Genomic DNA, 23722 nt, shown 5'->3' with positions numbered 1-23722 from the left:
CTTAATTTTCGTTTCATCACAGACGCAGGAATTCTGCTCTCAATTTCTTCTGCACTTTCTCGAGTCAGCCTATTCATCCACAGTTGTTCCTACCTGTACTTCGGTCGATTCCAAGTTGAGCTCCCATATTTCTCTTTCAAAATTACCTAATGTTTCTCATTTCAGCTCGCAAATACTGTGGATTCCTATAAAATGTTAAAGATTCCAGTTTAAGTGGACTGCCTGTAGGTATTTGTTGTGATTTCCTAAGGCTTCTGTGCATGTACTGTATCTCTGCAACATCGAGCGTTTCCTTAACTGTACTTTCCAGTTCCAAATTTCCTGCTGTTTGTTCGCTCCCAAGTGTCTCGATAATGTCCGTACTTGGCTTACATACAAGGTGGCGCACGAAATGTTTTACCATTTTTGTTTTTGAATATAAACTGTGTCAATACAGTCTGAAAGGAACATATACTACAATGAGGAACCGTCCATGGAGATTTGTTCTGAGCACATGGTCAATATGTCCGCCATTGGGGAGCCAATTTTGTCCGTGATTGAAGCGAGCTGGAAACCTGAGTGAAATGATCCGCATGTCGAAATGCTCGTGTAAAAACTCCAATAGTCCAGGCCTCAATCCATGTGACTCTTTTCTTTGGGGGTTCCTAAAGGAAAAAATTTCCCCGAAACGTCCACTTGATTTAATGGAGCTCAGAAAACTTATTTTTCAAGCTTGCACTGAAATTGCGGAAGACATGTGCCGTAGGTAATCACTAACTTCAGTATTCGTTTGAAGGAAGGTCGGAAACGAAATGGCGGACATATTCAGTATGCGCTGAGTTAGAACAAATTTCCATGGGCGGCTCTTCATTGTAGTATATGTTCCTTTCAGACTGTATCGTCTTGTGACAGCCAGAGCGAGAGCACCAGCAGCAGCGAGTACTGTTTGTATAAAGCGTTTATTTTGCATTTTGTTTACGACCTTCCACTAAGGAAGGGATTCTATTTGTGTTTATCTGCTCTGCATAGTAACTAACAGTTCTTGATAAAACTTTACGTAGTTTTCGTGTTAGATTTCTTAGTGTTTTCTTGATCATTTAGAACAGAAAGCGCCCTAAAACCGTCTTTGTTTGTTTCGCGGCCGTTAGCCACTAGTCACTTGAATCAGCAGTTGTCTTGTGACAGCCAGAGCGAGAGCACCAGCAGCAGCGAGTACTGTTTGTATAAAGCGTTTTTGTACTCATTTGCTGCGCTTAGCTTTTAAATAGTTTTTCTGGGAAAACCTAGCGTAGTTTTCGCGTCTCGTATTTCAGTGAGTGTTTCTTGATTATCAGAGTAGCTCATCAGAAGATTATCTTGGGAATTTGTCACCGTATAGGGTAGGGTAAACATAGTCATGTGTAGGGACTGTGGTTGTTGTGAGCGGACGCAAGGAGAATTGGCCACTCTTCGGGGGCAGGTGGAGGCTTTGTCTGTTAGGCTCATCGAGCTCGAGGCGCAGGCGTCGGCTCGTAGTGGCGTTGGGGCAACTGTGGTGAGACCTATGCCTTCTTCGGTGGCCTTGGAATCACATGGAACCCCTGATGTCGCTGCGTCTTCCGGCAGTGAGCATCTTACCGGTCAGCCATCACTCCAGGGTGAATGGCGGACAGTGGTGGGCTCGCGCGTGCCTGGCCGAAAGGCGAAGGTGGGATCTGGCCGCGTGGCAGCTGCCTTACCCCTTTCCAACAGGTACGGGGTGCTTCCTAGTGGTGATGACATCGTTTCCGAGCCACCACAGGATGCCTCGCCTGTTGGGCCAGTGGCCGATTCTCCGGCAAGGTCCCGACAGTCACAGAGGGCGGGCCTATTAGTTATAGGGAGCTCCAACGTTAGGCGGGTTATGGAGCCCCTCAGGAAAATAGCGGGTAGGTCGGGGAAGAATGCCAGTGTGCACTCGGTGTGCTTGCCGGGGGGTCTCGTCCGTAATGTGGAGGAGGCCCTTCCGGCAGCTATTGAACGCACTGGGTGTGACCGGCTGCAGATAGTAGCACATGTCGGAACGAATGACGCCTGCCGCTTGGGTTCTGAGGCCATCCTTGGTTCCTTCTGGCGGCTGGCTGATTTGGTGAAGACAACCAGCATCGCACGCGGAGTGCAAGCTGAGCTTAATATCTGCAGCATAGTGCCCAGAGTCGATCGCGGTCCTCTGGTTTGGAGCCGTGTGGAGGGTCTAAACCAGAGGCTCAGACGACTCTGCGACTATAATGGTTGCAAATTCATCGACCTCCGTTATTGGGTGGAGAACTGTAGGGCCCCCCTAGACAGGTCAGGCGTGCACTACACACCGGAAGCAGCTACTAGGGTAGCAGAGTACGTGTGGCGTGCACACGGGGGTTTTTTAGGTTAGAGGGACCCCCCCTTGGGCGAAACGATAAAATACCTGACGGCTTACCAGAGAGGACATTATCATCGTTGATAAAGAACGTCCGTCCTCAGAGACCAAAAACAGGAAAAGTTAACGTAATATTGGTAAACTGCAGGAGTATCCAGGGCAAGGTTCCTGAATTAGTATCTCTTATTGAAGGAAATAGTGCGCATATAGTATTAGGAACGGAAAGTTGGTTAAAACCGGAAGTGAACAGTAACGAAATCCTAGACACAGAATGGAATATATACCGCAAGGATAGGATAAACGCCAATGGTGGAGGAGTATTTATAGCAGTAAAGAATTCAATAATATCCAGTGAAGTTATTAGCGAATGCGAATGTGAAATAATCTGGGTTAAGCTAAGTATCAAAGGTGGGACAGATATGATAGTCGGATGCTTCTATAGACCACCTGCATCAGCAACCGTAGTAGTTGAGCGCCTCAGAGAGAACCTGCAGAACGTCGTGAAGAAGTTTCGTGATCATACTATTGTAATAGGGGGAGACTTCAATCTACCAGGTATAGAATGGGATAGTCACACAATCAGAACTGGAGCCAGGGACAGAGACTCTTGTGACATTATCCTGACTGCCTTGTCCGAGAATTACTTCGAGCAGATAGTTAGAGAACCAACTCGTGAAGCTAACGTTTTAGACCTCATAGCAACAAATAGACCGGAACTTTTCGACTCCGTGAATGTAGAAGAGGGTATCAGTGATCATAAGTCAGTGGTTGCATCAATGACTACAAGTGTAATAAGAAATGCCAAGAAAGGAAGGAAAATATATTTGCTTAACAAGAGTGATAGGGCACAAATCGCAGAATATCTGAGTGACCACCATCAAACGTTCATTTCTGAGGAAGAGGATGTGGAACAAAAATGGAAAAAATTCAGAAACATCGTCCAGTACGCCTTAGATAAGTTCGTACCGACTAAGGTCCAAAGCGAGGGGAAAGATCCACCGTGGTATAACAATCATGTACGAAAGGTACTACGGAAACAAAGAAAGCTTCATCATAGGTTTAAGAGTAGTCGAATCATAGCTGATAAGGAAAAGCTGAACGAAGCGAAAAAGAGCGTAAAGAGAGCAATGAGAGAAGCATTCAACGAATTCGAACATAAAGCATTGGCAAACAATCTAAACAAGAACCCTAAAAAGTTTTGGTCATATGTAAAATCGGTAAGCGGATCTAAATCCCCTATTCAGTCACTCGTTGACCACGATGGCACCGAAACAGAGGACGACCGAAGAAAGGCAGAAATACTGAATTCAGTGTTCCGAAACTGTTTCACTGCGGAAAATCGTAACACGGTCCCTGACTTCAGCCGTCGCACGGACGCCAAAATGGAAAATATTGAAATAAACTATATCGGAATTGAAAAACAACTGCTATCACTTAGTAGCGGAAAAGCATCCGGACCAGACGAGATACCCTTAAGATTCTATAGTGATTATGCTAAAGAACTTGCCCCCTTTCTATCAGCAATTTATCGTAGATCGCTGGAAGAACGTAAAGTACCTAGCGACTGGAAGAAAGCGCAGCTCGTTCCCATTTTCAAGAAGGGTCATAAATCAGATGCGAATAATTATAGGCCTATTTCGCTTACGTCAGTCTGTTGTAGAATAATGGAACATGTTTTGTGTTCTCGTATTATGACGTTCTTAGATAATACAAATCTCCTTCATCATAACCAACATGGATTCCGCAAACAGAGATCATGTGAAACTCAGCTCGCCCTATTTGCCCAAGAAATTCACAGTGCCGTAGACACTGGCGAGCAGATTGATGCCGTATTCCAGGACTTCAGGAAGGCATTTGATACGGTTCCGCACTTACGTTTAGTGAAAAAAATACGAGCTTACGGAATATCGGACCAGGTTTGTGATTGGATTCAGGATTTCCTAGAAGAAAGAACACAACATGTCATTCTTAACGGTTCAAAATCTGCAGGTGTAGAGGTAATTTCGGGAGTACCGCAAGAAAGCGTGATAGGACCTTTATTGTTTACAATATACATAAATGACTTAGTTGACAACATCGGTCGCTCCGTGAGGCTATTTGCAGATGACACGGTTGTCTACAAGAAAGTAGCAACATCAGAAGACTCGTACGTACTCCAGGAAGACCTGCAGAGGATTAATGCATGGTGCGACAGCTGGCAGCTTTCCCTAAACGTAGATAAATGTAATATAATGCGCATACATAGGGGCAGAAATCCATTCCAGTACGATTATGCCATAGGTGGTAAATCATTGGAAGCGGTAACGACCGTAAAATACTTAGGAGTTACTATCCGGAGCGATCTGAAGTGGAATGATCACATAAAACAAATAGTGGGAAAAGCAGGCGCCAGGTTGAGATTCATAGGAAGAATTCTAAGAAAATGTGACTCATCGACGAAAGAAGTAGCTTACAAAACGCTTGTTCGTCCGATTCTTGAGTATTGCTCATCAGTATGGGACCCTTACCAGGTTGGATTAATAGAAGAGATAGACATGATCCAGCGAAAAGCAGCGCGATTCGTCATGGGGACATTTAGTCAGCGCGAGAGCGTTACGGAGATGCTGAACAAGCTCCAGTGGCGGACACTTCAAGAAAGGCGTTACGCAAATCGGAGAGGTTTATTATCGAAATTACGAGAGAGCACATTCCGGGAAGAGATGGGCAACATATTACTACCGCCCACATATATCTCGCGTAATGATCACAACGAAAAGATCCGAGAAATTAGAGCAAATACGGAGACTTACAAGCAGTCGTTCTTCCTACGCACAATTCGTGAATGGAACAGGGAAAGGGGGATCAGATAGTGGTACAATAAGTACCCTCCGCCACACACCGTAAGGTGGCTCGCGGAGTATAGATGTAGATGTAGATGTAAATCTAAACATCTCCGCTGCACCACTGAAGTCCGGCTCACTCATTTGCCTCGCATCGGAGGAACCTACTGTTTCATTTTGCACATTTTCGTGGCTAAAAGTGGGGAGAATCTATCTCCCACACTTCTCTGTACCATCGAAGTCTCTTTTCTGGGCATTTCGTCTGCTGACTCCTCACCACCTTTTTTCTTTTCTCCTCGTACCGCTTTTGGAGCGACTACACGCAACTATTTTCGAATAACGCGAATGAAAATCTTATACAGAAAAAACACTATCTGAAACAGATTCACTTAAATAACATGCTAAATTTTTACTAAGTTCATCACACTGGCTAAACAAGAGTATTCATCACAAGCAACCTAGTAGAATGAAAACGAGCTTCACACGCAATTCCCAGCGCAAAATCGTCACGCGAGCATTAATTACATTTAAAAAACTCCCCAATCAAAAGGATTACGACGAAAAGCTCCCAAAGTACCATAAACACACTTCACACAAAATTCAAAACAGACATCAAAGACGACACTGTTTCATAAAGCAAGCAACAACGCTGATCAACCACAATGAAGTAATTGTGAGAGATCTGTAGAAAATAAAATTTACATGTTAGTACACCCTAACAATGTCACAGCATCAACATAAGATCCCTGGGGTGACCGAAATCCTGTGCAAAAGGGTCTCGCCGTTATGAAGGCCACATGTTCTCCGCAAAATTCAGATTTAATGGCAAAGTCGGTGTCCCGAATGAAACCTGTTCCTGACTTCAAATATCAACAGCCACCAGGCAAACAGAGGTTATTTTCGTTTCATTGAGTACGCACCACACACACAAACTTAGATTGTGGCTGAAATTCGTTCATGTACTGGAAAAATAGCCGAGAAAACCACCACCTGTCAGACTGTTGTATGAGCTAAGGAATGAAATATCCTCGTACTGAATACACAAGACAACATATTACAATTTTATTGATCGCTATTAAGGGAGGATAAGAACTGAATGATTTTAGGGATCTTGACTAGGAAGCAGAGTGGTGCTGTGAGGTGGTATGTAAAGAGCCGCTCGACGTTTATGTCTGAATTAAAACACATGAAAATATTAAATGGTGCTGAAACTTCGACATATGGTACGTGTCTCTCGAATGCAGCCTCCAAATGTGGAACCCAGTCTGCCAAATATGGGGTAGGATTTACTTGATGCAGACACTGACCATGCATACATTATATAGTTTTGAAGAATGCTTGCTTATTCTGCTTTTAAATACACTGGGACAGAGAGCAAAATACTTTCGACAGTCAACTTCTGAGGACAAAGCCCCGTTGCAAGAATTCACTATAAATCCAATAATTAGACAGTACAGTTACCGAGTAAGAGCACCTCTACTCTGTACTTGACAAAGAACTTTATGTTTTTTTTGGCCTCTAATATGAGACACACAACACCTGTGGGGAATGAAGTGGTTCTAGCACTACACATTCCACCCTCCAAAGTGACTTCAGAGTTGAAAATATTCTTTCCACAACAATATTTGTGAATAGTACAGCAGGAGCAAAACTCACAAGCGTGTCTATATTTTTACTTGAAGTACCTGTACTTTTAAGTGTGTGGAATATATCATACAGTCTCTTAACTGTTTCCAAATTAGCTTTTTCCAATTCCTCAAGTTTCTGGGATACAATGTTGTTCATGCATCCTATCTCGTCTGAAATGTCGCACATGAGTCTACTGCCTTAAGAATTATCAGAAAATTTGAAAGTTCAGCTCAAGAAACAGTATTTTTTTTTTTTGTGTTCTCCAATGAAATGATATCAGAGGTTGAAGTGGAGAACTCTACTTTTCCAAACAAGTCACAAAAGTGTAGAAGTGTCTTAGAATTGGTAAAAGGATCGTATTTTGACCGAGTGAAAGTACCTTCCTTTCCCAAGTTAATTAAAATGGTATTGATTATTTCTTGAAGCAAGCTGAAACCGTGGTTATTTCCAACTTTTGGATTGAATTTAAAAACATTTTCAATGGGCATTGTGCGAAATGAAGCCAAAGAAGTGACTGTTGGTTTTTGAAAATTTGTTCCAGCAACGTGGGACACCTATTCTGAGATAGAAAACAAGATTTCAAAGGTTCAATAACTTACGTAACTCCTAGTTTTAATACTACCTAGAACTTTGCCGTATCCAGTATCAACGAAATCACAGAATGATTTCAGTTGTTCCACACGTTGAGGGTAAATGTGTGTCGTGCTCAGTGTAACTTACAAGGGAATGGTCAGACTTGTCATGTCGAAACCTGTGTTGCTTTTTTTACCACTGTGAGTTAACATTGCAAGAAGTCTGTATGCAGAATTTTAGCTGCTGACATGACCTGGAAGTCTGTAAACAATTTTATGAAGTAAGACATTATTGTCGCATGGTTTCCGCGCTTATAACTGCCTCTTGTACAACCCTGACCTCTCTCGCTACGTTATACCACAGACAAAGATGTTACTCTGTGGTTATACCGACGCCATCTAGGGACAAGGTGGCGTTAGCTACGCGCCGCTCTCTTGGCACAGCAGTGAGAGAGCTGAATCCCCAGTGAAAGCGATCGTATGATAATTAAACATTCGTTGACAAATATGGCTGATAAGTTATCTACAACATTCTTTCCAAATAGCTACGAAATAGACACAAATAAATATACGGTTTAGAACACGTCCAAATTTTATTTCTTGTAATTACCGCAAAAACGCGAAATATTGATACAATGTTCAAAACATAGGTTTTTTGTGCACCAAGAACATACAAGCAAAGACGACATATGACAGCCCTGCGTTGTTAGATGTCCGTAGACAAAACTGGGCTGGTGTTAGGAATGAATCAGGCCTAGTATCAGTATATTTCTAGGAGTGCCACGCATATTTAATCAAATTCTGAAACCGTGGGGAGGAAAATTGATAATGTACTACTGATTGCAGCTTGAGAATATTGTCACGGTGATAGACAGGAAATTGCAGTGATCTGCACACAATAATTTTCTGTTAGTTTTCTGTAAAATGCCTTCCACTGACGGAAAAATTCTCTGTCTAAAGGTTGAATTACGTTCGTCGTGCCGGGTGGAATCTGAAACATCTCTACTTCTTGTCAGGGTGGGCTCGAAATACAGCTTTTAATGAATCAGACCTTTTATGACCTGACCACGATTCTAGAAGGAGAAGAGATTTGTTCCCGCAGAACGGAAGAAAAGCATGACGCATGAAAAGCGTAACGTTTTCATTTCCCATTTTTCCAGACTTCGATGCGTGTACCACAAGATTGTTTGCGTAGAACATTGTTCTTTTGACACGTGATCCAAAACGTCCAGTTGGTTCTTGAAGACACACACAGAGTTTAGGCAGCAATGAACCATCCAGACTAATTATGGGCATTATAGTGTATGAATGGGTGAGTGCAGTCATGGACTGCGCAATCACCTCAATATGTTTTTCCCCTTTGAATGACAGTGTTCTTTTCGCACGCATTTCTTTTTGAAAACCTGACTGATCTGCACTGTACACGTACGATTCACTAAAACTAGCGATCTTATTTTTTGCATTCGTAAGAAAAGCTTCTATCATTTCGATTTGTGTCACTTCATTTTCCTACCTGTTTCTCGGTACAAATTTTGTTATTTTTCTTGCCACAATTTTATGTGATCTTTTGAAGCGACTAATCCAACTTTGAGAAGCTGTAAATTCTTTAGCGCCTATCGCGTTGGCAATCTCTAACGCCCGATCACGCAAAGTTGTATCACTGACACTAAATGACTGTTGTCCGGCATCGGTAGATAGCTCAAAAAGTCGCGCATTTATCTCCGTCGCAATTTCCAGTCGACTCTTACGTCGTCCAGCGACTTCCTTTTTCCATCTATACAATCCATGTTCAGAACGCACAAAGCGATACTTATTTTGAACAGTACTGACACGTAGGCGTTTCTTACCACTTTCGTTCAACCAATACGTCACCGCTTTTTCTTTATCTGGTAAGATAATTGTAGTTGCTGGTGTTACTGTCGGAGATAATTGATGATGGTACGTGACACTATCACTCGAAGAGTCTTCATGAGTGTCTTCGCCGTCTGTAGATTCACAGTCTGCAATATCGAGTGTTTCAGTTGTTTCTGGCCACATGTCTGCGCCATTTACATGCTCGTCTAGAAGTTTAACAACCATGTTGCACAACACATAGTATTCACGCGTGTTTTCTGTTGATTGCTGCTTTTGGCATCTGTGGTATATCTCCGTGGCAAGCAGCAAAACATTTACAGGGTTCACCATCACGTGTGAGGGGAGATGGAATGTTCACCGTAAAGTGGCTTGCGGAGTATAGACGAACATGTACAGAACGTCTTTCACATCTCTAATCAGTTTCAGGACGGTATGTTTCGAAATACGTACCAGAAATTAAAAGGACGTGCGTGCCACAGAAACGAAGATTCGATTCCCCTTTCCATCAAAACCGTGCAGCGATACTCCTCTTTGGTGAACGCCGCGATAAGACGGCCGCTCCTCCCGACCATGCGCACAGCGCTCGCGACTCGCCACTTCCATGGGTGGCCAGCCGTCACTGCAAGCGCCAAGCGGAAAACACAGCCATGTTCGTGATTTTTTTTAAGTGACTTCCAGTTCATGTCAGCAGCTACAATTTTGCATACGGACCTTTTGCACAGTTAAATAACAGTACTAAAACAAAGCAATACATGTTTCGGCATGACAAGTCTGACCATTCCCTTGTTAGAGTAAGTAGTACGTGAGCCCAGGCACCGATGATCTCAACATTGATATCCCTGTAACCTTCTGTAACGAAAACTTGTCACACTCGTCCGTCATTTCTGGAGTAGGAAATGATCGATACGAATCGCGAAGCTCGCGCGTAAGTCACCGGCACTCAGCACGATGACGGAAGATGTTGTGTTCACACCTCTCCTCATCCCGTGACCAAAATACAGCGTCTTTGTTCCATCTTTGCGTTCACCAAAAGCGGTACTGGGGAATCGGTTTACGAAATCGGGTTTTTGGGGCGCCAGGCGAAGGGGGTGTGTGTTGGCAGCTGTATAACGCGGTTCGAGGTAACTGACTGGCGTGGATGGGACGCAAGCGGTCCGGCAGTGCCGACACAGACGTAGACGCCCTGCTGCAGCCGTTCGCTCGCCTGCCGCGCGAGCTGGCAACGCCGCCCCGTGACGTCAGTCAGGGGGGGAGGGGGCAGCCGGCTGTCTGTGCGGCCCAGTTGTGACGCAGCAGCCTGGAGGGAAGCGGCGTGCCACGTTGTCCTGCCTACCCAGACAGAGCTTGTGTATCTTGCGTGCCCACGGGAATACCTCAGAAAGGTAAGGCACGAATCTATGGGGGCGGCGGATGTTATGCACGCTTTTGTGTGGTTTTTGTCGCGTAACTCACTCACTGCTCTTGTCTAATATTTTGTCTTACTTTGAAAAATTACGACCGCTACGAACAAAGGGGTGGCTAACAGTGTGTTAAATTACCGTCTTGAGTGTTCAGTACTTTATAGGTCGTTACTTATGGCCTTGCTCCAGTCTATGAAAACTTGAGCGAGAATAACGTGGAACGAATGGAAAATAACGCCACATTCAGTCGGCTAGTGTTTCGATGTGCCAGTGTAGATTTCCACGGAATTCACGTACAACAGGCATTTAAAATGAAAACCTCGCGTTCTTGATTATGTTCGTAGGACGCAAGTTTACGAAAACCATCAAACGCAGAACTTTGCAGTAGGCGAGTTTTAGTGCGACAAGGCGTGTAGCGGCTTCCAGGCGTGGCAGAAATTTATTTTTTAATGTTTCGTGTAATGTGGCCGAATTCAGACATCTAAAACGTTGTCAAGATGTACTCATTCAGAGGTATAATCTTAAATTGCGGTTCTCACACAGTAAGAGAAGTACTGCAGTTGGTAACATTGCGCGTCGCGAGGTAACGTGACTAAGGGCGCTGAAACACGCGGACGTTAGTCAGACAGTATTTCAGAATGAGGGCAGTTACCGACTTCCAAGAAACTGCACGGAAGACTACAAAAACTGGAGAGATTTATCCGCTACCTCCCCCCTCCTCTCCCCCGGCCACGTTGTCGCTGTTCATCGAGTCAACTTAGGCATCAGACGTATCGTTGTAGTTTGTCAGTACCTAGCTATTCGCGACGCAGTTTGCAGACAGTATCCCCACACCCCGTAGGGTATCTGCAAAAATTACATCGTCGTACGGCCCACACATCAGTAGAAAAGACGTGTCAAAAATTTAGACGCGCGATAAACGGGATTTTCTTTAAAAAGGAGCGCAAATTAGCCAGACTGTATTCACGCAGTATTTCAGAATGAGCACTTGCTTTCGAACACACATTAAGAACAATTTCAAACCGTTTGTAAACTTTATCTCGCTTACATGCTTAACGTCAGATGTTACACGCGTAAACTCGTCTGCAAAGTAATCACACGTAGGAAGCTGTTTCGTGCGTGGGCGTTGCGGATCCTGAAATCCGTTCGCGAATCACAACTCGTGGCGTCACGCCGACACGCTTGTGGCGATGAGACGCAGCACTCGCGTTCATTTCCGTATTTTCACAATGTTCTGGAATTAATGTTGTGGTGAACGAGCGATCTGTAGCTTTCCCCAACTTGAGAATTTATCGTAATGTTTGTGCTTCACGAAATAAACATTTCGTATTTTTTATCGCTCTGTCACGTCTCCTCGTTTGTGATTTGCTGATGAAATTTTTTTTAGCTCTCTACATCGCTGCATCGCTTTGTTTGGCTGTTCTCGTGTTACTATTTGCCTGATGAGAGAGCCCGGTGTGTCGACAAAGCAACGCGTCAGCCATCTGTGAGGCGCGCCGTGTTCTGTGCGGCCTGCGCTTCAGTCGTGTATTATGTGAGGGAGGAGTGAATGTCGGTGATTCTGACGCCGTCACTTACCAGCTTCTTCATTTGAAGTTCAAATTACACGATTAAAGTGCAGTCTAAATTTCTATGTGCAGGCACTAATGTCGGCAGAACCTAGATTTAATTTGTGCCATTTCCAGTGCAACAGTTGCGAGAATAGAAGTAGATTTGTTGTTAGTTTCCGTCAGAGGACTGAATCACGTCAAAATTATAACATTTGTGAGGGCATTTGCTAATTATGTTTGACAGAAACCTACAGTAAGCATTATTTCGTTTAGCCAGATACTGTTACAGAAGCCTTACCCGTTATTGATGGTAAGTCACAGTTTCGGAATCGTGGGTGGCCACTGACGTCGCATTTACAGACACTTCGGCATGACAAAGTACTGAAGACGACCCGTCTTGAAGAGTTCAAAAATGCCATGTGTCAGTTAGACTGCACATCGTCGTAAAACGCAAATTTGAATACCAAAACCATAAAATTGGCAATTTTATCTTCGCAAACAGGTAGATCAACACGACGACTGTTCAGTGTGCTCCCCTCATCCACTGCCAGCAAAGAACGCGTGACGTCACGGAAAAGTGACTGTCGTCACACGTGAGGGACAGGATGATTTGATAAAAGTTGCACGAAGTTTATGTATAATAAGTAAACCGGAATCAGTGCTGTAAATGCCCTTCACTTTTGTGACGTGGAACTGCGTGTGGTGGTTTTCGTATTTATACTCGCCTATCACAAAATATGCAACGCGATTGATGCACGCCGTATTAAAGACCTGTTCAAAACGTGTCGTGTGTAGCGAGATAAGATTTGCTGAATTGTAGAAAACTGCGGCGTTCACGGATGAACAGTAGCGGCAGCCAAAACAGTTTCCTAAACAGGCCGCCACTTAATCGCGAGTGTGTGGAATCGGCTCATTAGGTCACACACAGATATCCAGTAATAAGGGAGTAAGGTCACTCGTGACTTGGGAGTGTGCACAGTGTTTCCGGGTGCTTTAAATTCATTAGGTGTTCTGTCCAGCAGTAAAATGTGATAGCTGCACAAAATTTCACACCGGTGTCTCACATTATCTTGGGCCGGCAGTAAACGTGACGTAACGTGGAGACGGTGGCGAGGTGTCGCCCTGACACGTGGCTGAGGGTAACCTGCGTGCAGGAGGAACCTTGGCCTACCACTGGCTGCTTGCAGTCTCAAGTTGAGCCACTCGCAGAGCTCCATCGTGGGCTGTGACTGCTGTATGGCGGCGAAACTTGGTATGCTAATGCGCCCATGCGGAACCGATTTACACTGGAAAGAAATGTTCCCATATCTAATGCATTGGGAACGGAATGTGGACAGGAAGGGACAAACAAGTGAGACAGGCAGAATGTCGATATTATTAACCGCCACTTGCAGAACTTGTTCAGTGTGAGCACCGGAGACTTCCGCGAGGTGTTGCACAGTGGCAGATTCGCACCTGCTGACCAACATTGGAATTGATTTCCTCCGGCGCCAACTGGTTTCGCGTTAACGCATTAGCATGTCTACAGTGTTTCGCTGCCTTACCATACTCACAGACCACAGTGGACTTGGGTCAGTAGCTGCATTTTACTTATGAGCACCCGGTACTTGAATGTCTCAGACGGAGAAAAAAAAAAGGTTCGTGAAAATTTCGCTGTCGCCTTGGTGGCCCATGTGGTCATAAACCATTTAGTATTTAATCAGTTAAAAAATCTGCAGTTTTCTCAGACTTCCGCCGTGTGTTTAACTTTTCTCAAAGCATCAAGGCTCTGCAAGTACCCGTATTTCCAGTACAGGCGGCTGCCTAACTAGAGCAGCTCGCAGCTGCTGATAGCGGCCGTCGACATTGGCCCGTGGCGTAATCTTGTGCTGCGTGACGTCACACACACACACTCACGGATACAACAGAACGCGTGGCTGCTATGTGTTTTATAAAGTGTGTTGTGGAAAAGTCATCTGTTGCATAGCCAGATTTGTGGGACAGGTTGTCAGGTTACAGTATGGTTGTCACTCAGCGGAGCCAAAGAAATGAAATGTTACAGTAACAATTTTTGAGTGGCACGTATTTCACGCATGTTCAATTTTGCGTGTGCGAGAGTCTGTGCAGCCAGCCAACACGTGAGCACGGCGCCCCGCGGCTGCCCCCACTCTCCGGATGAGCGCAGACCGCGCTCTCCTGTCACCGTTTTTTTTGTCTGTTTTTTGTACTGCGTCTCACTGTTACCTTCCTGTGTTTCGCGCCCTTTCAAACTTTCGCAAGCCCATCGGCCGAGTGGTCTAAAAAGAAAGAAAATGGCTCTGAAGATCATCGTGCATACATACCTGTGACGCGAGTTCTCGGTAACATCAATTATGGCCTCTATTTTGTGTAATCAGTGATCGAGTGGCCTTCTGCTAATATTTCAAGTTCATTTGAGTCCGCCACAGTGCAATGAAATCCTATTTTAATCGCTAGATTTCGGAAGAGAAACAGGGCTGTAGTAGAATTATAAACATTATGACTTAAATATAGGAGACAACCGGAATTGCGACACAGTTGAGTTACACAAACCCGTGACCAGTTTCAGATTTTCAAACATCCATTGCTAAGTGCTTTGCAAGGTGATCAGCACTTGCGTTAACCGCCTACGGGCAATCCAGCGATGCGAAATTTCGTCGTTTAGGTAGCAACAAACATCGATGCTCCCTGAAGGAATGAGTTGTCGAAACAACCACAACTGCATGAGTAGTCGAAACAACCACAACTGCAACATATCGAGCTAAGATGTACCCGCCACAGTTGTCTCACAGTATTGAAACGGCCCATTCAGCTTCGCCAGTCACACTGCACAGGATACATTAACCCTCGGCGAATCTCCTTCATGCGACGAAATTACGTGAGGATTTTCAGTACGGCACACTCCCACATTGCGGAGATAAACTTTTTCAGAAAAGTGTTAGTTGCTTTGTCGCTGAATATCAGCGTGGGGGCGAAATGTCCATCCTCGACTGATGCTTCCAATGTGGCGCAAATCTGAAGGCGCCGGCCGTAACAGTCCGCTTTTAATTGTTGTAAGGGATCCGGACGGTACGGTTTGGAGTGTGACCGCCGACGCACTGTCTTCCACACACTTTGCTGCGGTGTTCAGAGTTCGTGGCTTCTGCGTGCTGTTGACTTGTGTGGACTGCGTACAAAAATCTCGTTCAGCACCCCCACCCCTTACACGGTTTTTTGCAGCTGCCACATTTGGTCAAATACCTCGCATGTTCCAACACATGAAAAGTCTTGCCTTGTCGGCATTTTGGCAAGGCGCTGAATTCTTAATGGCATGCAATCATATTCGTACATCTAATACTTCGGAAAAATTCGAATTATGGAAACGAGTGAATCGTTGATGGTAGCCCTCTGTTCCGCCTTTTACCCGTCGTCTTTAGTTTCTACACCAGTACGGTGCTGAGCAGCCCAACTCGTGATCTCTATCCCCTTGCTCATTTTACACAGGGCCAAGAATTCTTTAAATTCTTAGTCAGTCTGGTTGACAACATTGCATTTACGAATTACTTCAATAACGCACACAATATCTGTACACGTAATGTGCCTCCAGGAACACCCGCGAAATATTAACCATCAAAGTACTTCCGTGCCCTTACAATTAATCACTGCAGCGCCTAATATTTAATTCACAGAATCTGGTACTTTCTGAACGCGCTTGGTTACACTTCACGTGCTGACTTTAATCCCAGTACATACACTGTGTACCTTAGTGTCGAGAATCTTTCCGTAAGCAATGAAAGATAATGTACGTAAATGATGAGTATATGCCTACTTCTACTGAACCCATATTACTCCTCTGTGGTACACAATTTAATTATGTACGTACATGTAACCGATGCAGTTCCGCGTGTAACTGACGTATACAAAGACGCAGGTATCGTTAATACGTCGAGTGTAAGTGTTTGAATTCTAAAATTGGATGTAGAAGTTCGTTATGTGGAGAGCCAAGTACGGAAACCACTGCATCAATGGCTTTATTCTTCTTTCAAAATAATGCTGACAAATTTATACACAAGTGCTTTCTAACGCGTAAATACCTAGTGTATGGTGAGCTGTCAGTGTTGCTGTTCATTAACTTGTAATTCACGCCCTGCCTACCCTTAGTTCACTTACAGTATCAGTGAAGCGACGTTCCTTTCCGTACGTAAAACTGCGATTACAAGTTACGAAATGCCACAGTAGGTGAAGTAACGCCCTCTATAAAGCACTGCAGGACCTTTGCTTGTCTCTGAGTTGCACAGGTGATACAATGAATTTTCGTTACCACTCACGAATAATTCCGTCTCTCTTTTATTGACGATTAAAATGCTTAATACTTGGGCAAATCTGGTGATAGCAAATATCGTTCTGCTTACTGTTTATCAAAATATGCCCCCGACCTTCATGCCTTCTTTCTTCTGTCGTGTAAATTTTGCCAACTCCAAGGAAACAAGACGACCGGCAAGTCAGGGATTTTTGTCTCCTTATCTATGAGTTTCAAACAGCTGTTTCTCTTTCTTTTTCTCATACAGAAATTAGTATTGCGTATTTCTTACCGCGTGTACAAATTATTTCCTCTTTTTTACTTATTTACATAAAATATGCAAATAATCGTTACCACCTAGATGGACGTAAAACATGAAAAATATATCTATGGACGGTTAGTGTCTAAATTGGCTAAAAGAGAAGTACTACCATCTTTGTAGCCTCTTTCATGTAGGTGCTTTAAAAATATATTCATTACATGATGAACGGTGCAGTATTTTATAAACTCACGCAAAGATTTATTAACGTGACTTTTCTCGACCGAAATATTTGAGACAGGACTAAACAAAACAACGATGGCGTCAACTCTTGACAGTTTTTGTGTGGTGATCCACAGTGCGGACCTTACTGTAGTTAGTTTCTTACTGTGCTTAGTTTGAAGCGTCAGAAATTAAACTTGGTATTTGAACCTAAAGTAAGTGCAGCTTGCGGGGATGACGTCATATAGCGATATTTTGCGCGGTTATATTGTAAGAATTCGTACCTGTAACTACGAGATTTCGAGGGATTTTTTCCTTGCTCTTTGTTCAATACAAAGCCACTAAATGTGGCACCAGTGCTCCGGTAGTGTAAAACCGAATACGGCGACCGGTCAGTCTCTTCTGCATCAACGAATCAGAGCGCAGACAACAGCCACTCACTGGGAACTGTTGAAAGTGACCAGCCCAAATATATAAGGGTTACTGCAGAAAAACAGCCGCCACAAAATAAGTTCTGGCCATCGTACTCGGCGCAGCACAAGGGAACAGACGGGAAAAATTTAGGTTCCTCTTCCGCCCACGAATGGCGCGTGGGTAGGGTGATCCTCGGTAAGGCGTCTTTATTGGCCGCAGTTTCTCGATTTTTCTCGTCGTCGCCATTTCGCTGCAAGCCTGGAAGCTTCGAGGAGACGCGCTGGCGCTGCGGAACAGCGGTTTGTGGGCAGGAAGCGGGCGTCCGCGCAGTGCAGATAACCGCGGGTCGCCAGTCCAGGGTCAGCGGGAGACGTCACGCGGCGAGGCTGGTGGAAACCGGCTGCAGTGTGAAGCACAGTGGCATGAAGGGGGGGGGGGGGGGCAGCAGCGAGACTGACGTCACGGCGCAGCGAAGAACGGCTTCGGTGAACAAAGTACCCACCACCACATTCCGCAAAGTCGTCTCAGGTTTGGATCTGTAGGTGGCTACTTAGTTTTACTGCATGCCCCATCACGATACTAATTTTGTGGTGCTTCAGGTTTAGATTTGATTGATACGCGAGAAGTGTGTTGGAAAAGAGCAATGTAACGTATTACGGTTATGCACATGACGGTATACAGGTACATTCATGACGGTGCATTTTGTGTGCTTCATATCGTTTGAAAGCGATGTTTCATGCTGAGCCGGAAAACATTGGCGCGTAAAAAATGTGTACGCCACAGGAAGTTTTCAGGCAGAAGAACGTTTCCTTCAACTTGGCCGATCTGCTCGGCGGTGGAGATGACCCGAAGTTACGGGGGCGGCGCAAACACCCAGACCCCGAGAGAAGGAAATTAGCGACTCTGTCGGGGATCGAACCTGGGACGCTAACCACGGACTGCGGACACTGCTGCACCGACCGTGAACACGAATTCGGTCTGGGATACGCTGTGTGGGGCTCACCACCTATCTTCCCTGTTAGTAGTCAGTGTTCCGAAATTCTTCCGTTCATTACCGCCTTCACAACGTCGCGTTTTGTCTCTGTGGGAGGGGGGGGGGGAGGCGCCCAGGGGGGGGGGGGAGATGTGAAGATGTTCTACAAAACAAAAATCTGCTCGCATTTTGACCTAGAACATGCGGATTTCTTCTCAGATGGGTCTCTGATAAGAGCCGTGCTGTCCGTTCAACGGAAAGAAAGATTGTTTTGCGGCATGGAATATCCGCTGACAAACTTCGGGGTCACGTTATTCTGTTTACACTTATTAATAAATGAAATGGCCATGCTAGTACTCGCAATTACGTAGGAAAATTATATTACAAATCGCCTACTTTCAAAAATAAATTCATAGCTCAGATCCTCAATAACAGAATTGCGGAATTGTATACAAAGAAAGATGGGTTAAACGAGAAAGCTTACTTGTTGTATCTTGAAATATTGATGCACTATTCGAAGTCTTAAAATTATCGAATAGATGATTTTTGGGCACTGGCCAATGATTTCATTGGTAAACAGAAAGAAGAAACACGCTGCAAGTCATGCGAAAAAGCGTCAAATTTGTGTAAGGGTGTTATCAGAGGTAACCAACAAGGATGTTCGAATAATAAAGTTTTAAACCCACGTTCTGTGAACGTGTTATTAGTAAAACTTATATAATATTTCAAACAGCTAAGACCCAGTTACTGTCCAAAGGGCTGAAATTCAATATCGCACCTGCGATTAAAGAACCGCACGTGATAGACAATTTCATACCAGGCCGTAAATTAGGTTTGGAGTGTACCAAAACGCCAAAGAATGTTCAATGCGGTTAGGCTAAGAATTCTGTGAAATCTTAGGAAATGGATTGTCTGTCGCTCAATCAAAGCATTACGTTATAGAACCGTGAAAAGTTTTAATCGTAAACTGGAGAATAATGGCGCCCCAGTTACGAAAGCCGATAACGGGAACTCGTTAATTATAGCTTCCGTCTTTCGGTTACTTCGGCCGGCTTTAAACATCTAAAATGTTGTAATGTACTGATTAAGAGATATAATCTGACACGCAGTAAGAAAAGTATCACATAATCATCTTGTGGTGCAGCTCTTCTTCTTGTCTCCGTGCTTGCTAAGAAAATGGGATGAGAAGTTCCGCCTTATGCAAGACACCTTTTTTCTTTGTTTCACACATACATGGTTCAGCACTTTTGTGCTATCGTCAGTGGGTTCTATGTCTGTTTTTAACTGTAAATTTGTTCTTGACATATTAACATTTGTGTCGTTTACAAATGTAAAAGTTTCATTTATAACTTAATTGGCGAAAAGTGGGTGTAATCATGAGTAACATGCGTTACATGATATTATTGTCCACTTATTTTGGTAGCTGTTCTGCTACACAATATACAACTTGTCATCTGCAAACAGCAAAACGTAATTTATTTTAAATGCGAACATTTTTAGGTTAGGCTTTACCGTGACTGTTACTGACATTAAATGAAACAACTAGTTCACTGTTACCAGTCACCGTTTTATTTATTTCCACGACGCGTTTCGAAGGTTTAAACCTCCATCATCGGGTGGATTTACATTAGTAAGTATTACATATGTGTGTGTGTTGTGTTACGATTTTTTGTTTGTTATGCATTTACGAACGGAAATAAGACTGTATCGCGTTTTCTTTCCGTAACTTACAGTTTTGAAGTTGTGGTACGTTTCCCTGTATTGTTGGCGAAGTAAATAGGCTTACTTCTGTGTCTTTGTTCGCGCGGCACAGCAGCTTGTCAAAACATGGGCGGAGTTTTCGCTGCCATTACGTGTTGTTGTGGCTGTGTGGCGTTCATTTGTTTCGTGGCGTGTTCTGCTGGGTGAGGCGCGCGAGCTTCAATTACATTTGGCGTTAGTGTGTGTGTGTGTGTGTGTGTGTGTGTGTGTGTGTTACTTGTATAGTTCTTCTATAGTAGTGAAGAGGGTTTTGTTGCACAGTGATGTGTGTTCATTGAGTACTTTACTTCTTTGGGCTCTTGAATTTTGGATGTAGTTTTCTTCTGTAGCTAATTTTTGGTATAGGCTGCTGCTAGTTTTTAGGATGTGAAGGTCAGTTGTTGGGTGGTGGTTGTGTGCTACCAGGTGGTCTGCAAATGTTGAGTGTGTGCTATTGCTTTTCAGTGCTCTGAGGTGTTCATTATATCTGGTTCTGAAGGTCCTGCATGTTTGGCCCACACATACAGATTGACAGCAGTTGCAACTAAATTGGCCATGTTGGTGGTATTTCTTCAGAGTCTGCTCTGTATTGTGTAGTTGGTTCTGTATGCTATGTTGAGTCCTTGTTTCTTTAGTATATTACCCACCCTGTGTGTGACCTTGTTGTTGTAAGTCATTATGTGCCATTTGTTGCTTACTGTCTGCTGATTTGTTGTGTGATGAGTTGTCTTTGTGTGTGTGTGTGTGTGTGTGTGTGTGTGTCTGTGTGTGTGTTTGATGGTTATGTGCTGTTTTTGTATTTTCTCGTTTATTTTGTCTACTCTCTTTGCGTCATATCCATTCTCCTGTGCAATTTGCTGTATCGTGTTCAGTTCTTGTGTATTGTCATGCTTGTTCGTGGGTATTTTGTTCAGCCTGTGAAGTAAATATCTGAAGCTGGCTTCTTTGTGAGTTATGGGCTGATTGGATTGGTTATGAATAATGGTGCTGGTGGGTGTGGGTTTTCTGTAGATTGTGAATTCATGTTTGTTGTTTCTCTTGTGTATAGTGAGATCTAAGGAATGAAGTTTTTCATCTGTTCGTGTTTCTATGGTGAATTGTATTTGTGGGTAGATGGAGTTTATCATGAAGTTCTTTTATGCGAGACAGTGGTTCATCTATTAAGCAAATTATGTCATCTATGTATCTGTAACAATATATTATACTGTACTGTTTTGGTATTACTATTTTGTCAAAGATTTGTTTTTCTATCTGACTGAGGAAAATGTCAGCTAGGAGACCACTGATTGGGGATCCAATGGGTAGTCCATCTTGTTGAGAGTAAAATCTGTCGTTGAATGTGAAGTAGTTTTGTTCTGTGATGAGCCTGAGTATGGCTAATATTTCTTGTATTTTTGTTGTGGGTATGTCTCCTTGGAGTTGGAGGTTTCTTTCTATTATGTTGATGGTTTCTTCTGTTGGGATGTGTGTGTACATTGAAATTATATCACATGAAACCAATGTTGCTGTGTTTGGTATGTTTTCATTTCTTACTTTTCTAAGACATCTGTTGTCAGTGTATTTGTATATTGTCTGTAGCAGAGTGTGTGTGTGTGTTTGGCTAAGTGGTATTTTGGGTCTTTGGTGAAGTTTATTAATAGACATATGGGAATTCCGGGTTTGTGAACGTTAGGCAATGATTTTAGGGTGGGGGCCTTGGGATTTTTATGTATCATTTTTTTAATCTGTGTTCCTGTGAAAATTTGTTTTTATGTTTCTCAGGGTTTTCTGTAACTCACTTTGGTATCGGTTTGTTGGGTCACTGGTTAATTCTGTGATGTTGTTGCTTTGGATGAATTCTAATCTTTTGTGAATGTATTCCTGTTTGTATGACTACTATTGAATTACCTTTGTCAGATTTTGTGATGATGGCATTTTCTTGTGTTAATTTATTCTGTAGCATTCTGTAGGTTTTTTCTTCAGGAGTCCTAGTGTTTTCTTTTATGGTGGTTTTGTTCTTTGATTATGTTTCTTATTTCTTCAGCAATTAGTTCTCTTGTTAGGTTTGCATTGAATACAGGTGTGTTTAGCCTTTCTTGTTGCTTCATGATGTTTTCAGTTGCTGTTATATTTTCTACTGTCCTGTGTGACACCACTGTGTTAATGTTATGTTTGGGACTCTTTTCAAGTAGGCTGCTTTCTAGTTCAGATAATTTTATGTCCATTATATTAATCACTGTTTTGTGAAAGGTGTGTTTGTTGTATTGGTGGGTGTTTGTGTGATGTAACATTCTTGTGAGTTTCTTTTGTTGGATTGTCTGTTTCCTGTCTATTATGGTATCTGTGTATGCTCTAACCCTGTACGTTAGTTCATTATGTGATTAGCTAGTTCTATATGCAATCTGTATAATTCAATATTCAGAGTCAGTTTTTTGGAATACAAAGACCGGATTTCTTGCTTTATTCACATGATTTCTGCCTCACGTTTTGTCTGCTGTGCTGCTGGTGACATGTTGTTTACAGTTATTGTTATATAGTTAGGTACAATTTTATAAGCCAAACATAGTTTATTGAACTTAATGTTGAGTATGGTTTTATGAAGTCCGATGGTTTTTCTGATATTTGTTGAAGAGCTGCGATGGAAATACCTGGCTTGGTGTAGAAATAATCATCTTTTGGTGCAGTTCTTCTTGTTGTCTCCGTGATTGCTAAGAAAATGGGATGTATCACAGCTGGAAACTTGGCGTGTCTCGAGGTGACGTAACTCACAGTGCTGAAATACGTGGTCGTCATTCACCCAGTACTTCAGAATGGTGGCAGTCAGTGACCCAGAACCAACTTCAGACAACATTTCAAACACTTGAGATAAGTTCCCCTAATGTCACCCCGCCCCACACACATACACACACCCACATAAACATGCGCGTGCACTGGGAGATTGGCATGTCGAACATTTAGTCGCGCGAGAGACTTCCTTTTGTTTAAAAAGGAGTGTCAATTAGCCACACTGTATTCACGCTGTGTTTCAGAACGAGAGCACTTGCCCACCTCGAACACACGTTAAGAATAATTTCAAACCGTTCCTAAACTCCCCTAATACATGCGTAACATAAGATATCACACGCGTTAACTCATTTATAAAGCGGCCAGTCGTCGGGCGCTGTTTCGTGTGTTAGCATTGCGTGTCCTGTAATCGACTCGCGAATCAGAACCTGTGACGTCATGCCGACATGGTTGTGGTGCTGCGTTCATTTCAGTTTGTTGTTGTTGTGGTCTTCAGTCCTGAGACTAGTTTCATGCAGCTCTCAATGCTACTCTATCCTGTGCAAGCTTCTTCATCTCCCAGTACCTACTGCAACCTACATCCTTCTGAATCTGCTTAGTGTATTCATCTCTTGGTGTCCCTGTACGATTTTTACCCTACACGCTGCCCTCCAACACTAAATTGGTTATACCTCGATGTCTCAGAACATGTCCTACCAACTGATCCCTTCTTCTGGTCAAGTTCTGCCACAAACTCATCTTCTCCCCAAATCTATTCAATACCTCCTCATTAGTTATATGATCTACCCATCTAATCTTCAGCATTCTTCTGTAGCACCACATTTCGAAAGCTTCTGTTCTCTTCTTGGCCATACTGCTTATCATCCACGTTCCACTTCCATACATGGCTACACTCCAT

The 23722-nt window shown here is 43.5% G+C and overlaps 1 protein-coding gene across 1 annotated transcript in view; it reads left to right on the top strand.

The window, feature by feature from the left end:
* The first annotated feature begins 10521 nt into the window (after positions 1-10521).
* The window catches only part of LOC126439762 (protein roadkill-like), a 73663-nt gene continuing 60462 nt past the window's right edge, over positions 10522-23722 (top strand). The window contains exon 1 of the mRNA XM_050090587.1: positions 10522-10609. The gene's annotated coding sequence lies outside the window, so the exon portion shown is untranslated. The remainder of the gene's footprint in view (positions 10610-23722) is intronic.

Source organism: Schistocerca serialis, unplaced genomic scaffold, assembly GCF_023864345.2.
Source record: "Schistocerca serialis cubense isolate TAMUIC-IGC-003099 unplaced genomic scaffold, iqSchSeri2.2 HiC_scaffold_1343, whole genome shotgun sequence".
Classification (NCBI taxonomy): Eukaryota; Metazoa; Arthropoda; class Insecta; order Orthoptera; family Acrididae; genus Schistocerca; species Schistocerca serialis.
This window is presented reverse-complemented; position numbering and strand designations above follow the sequence as displayed.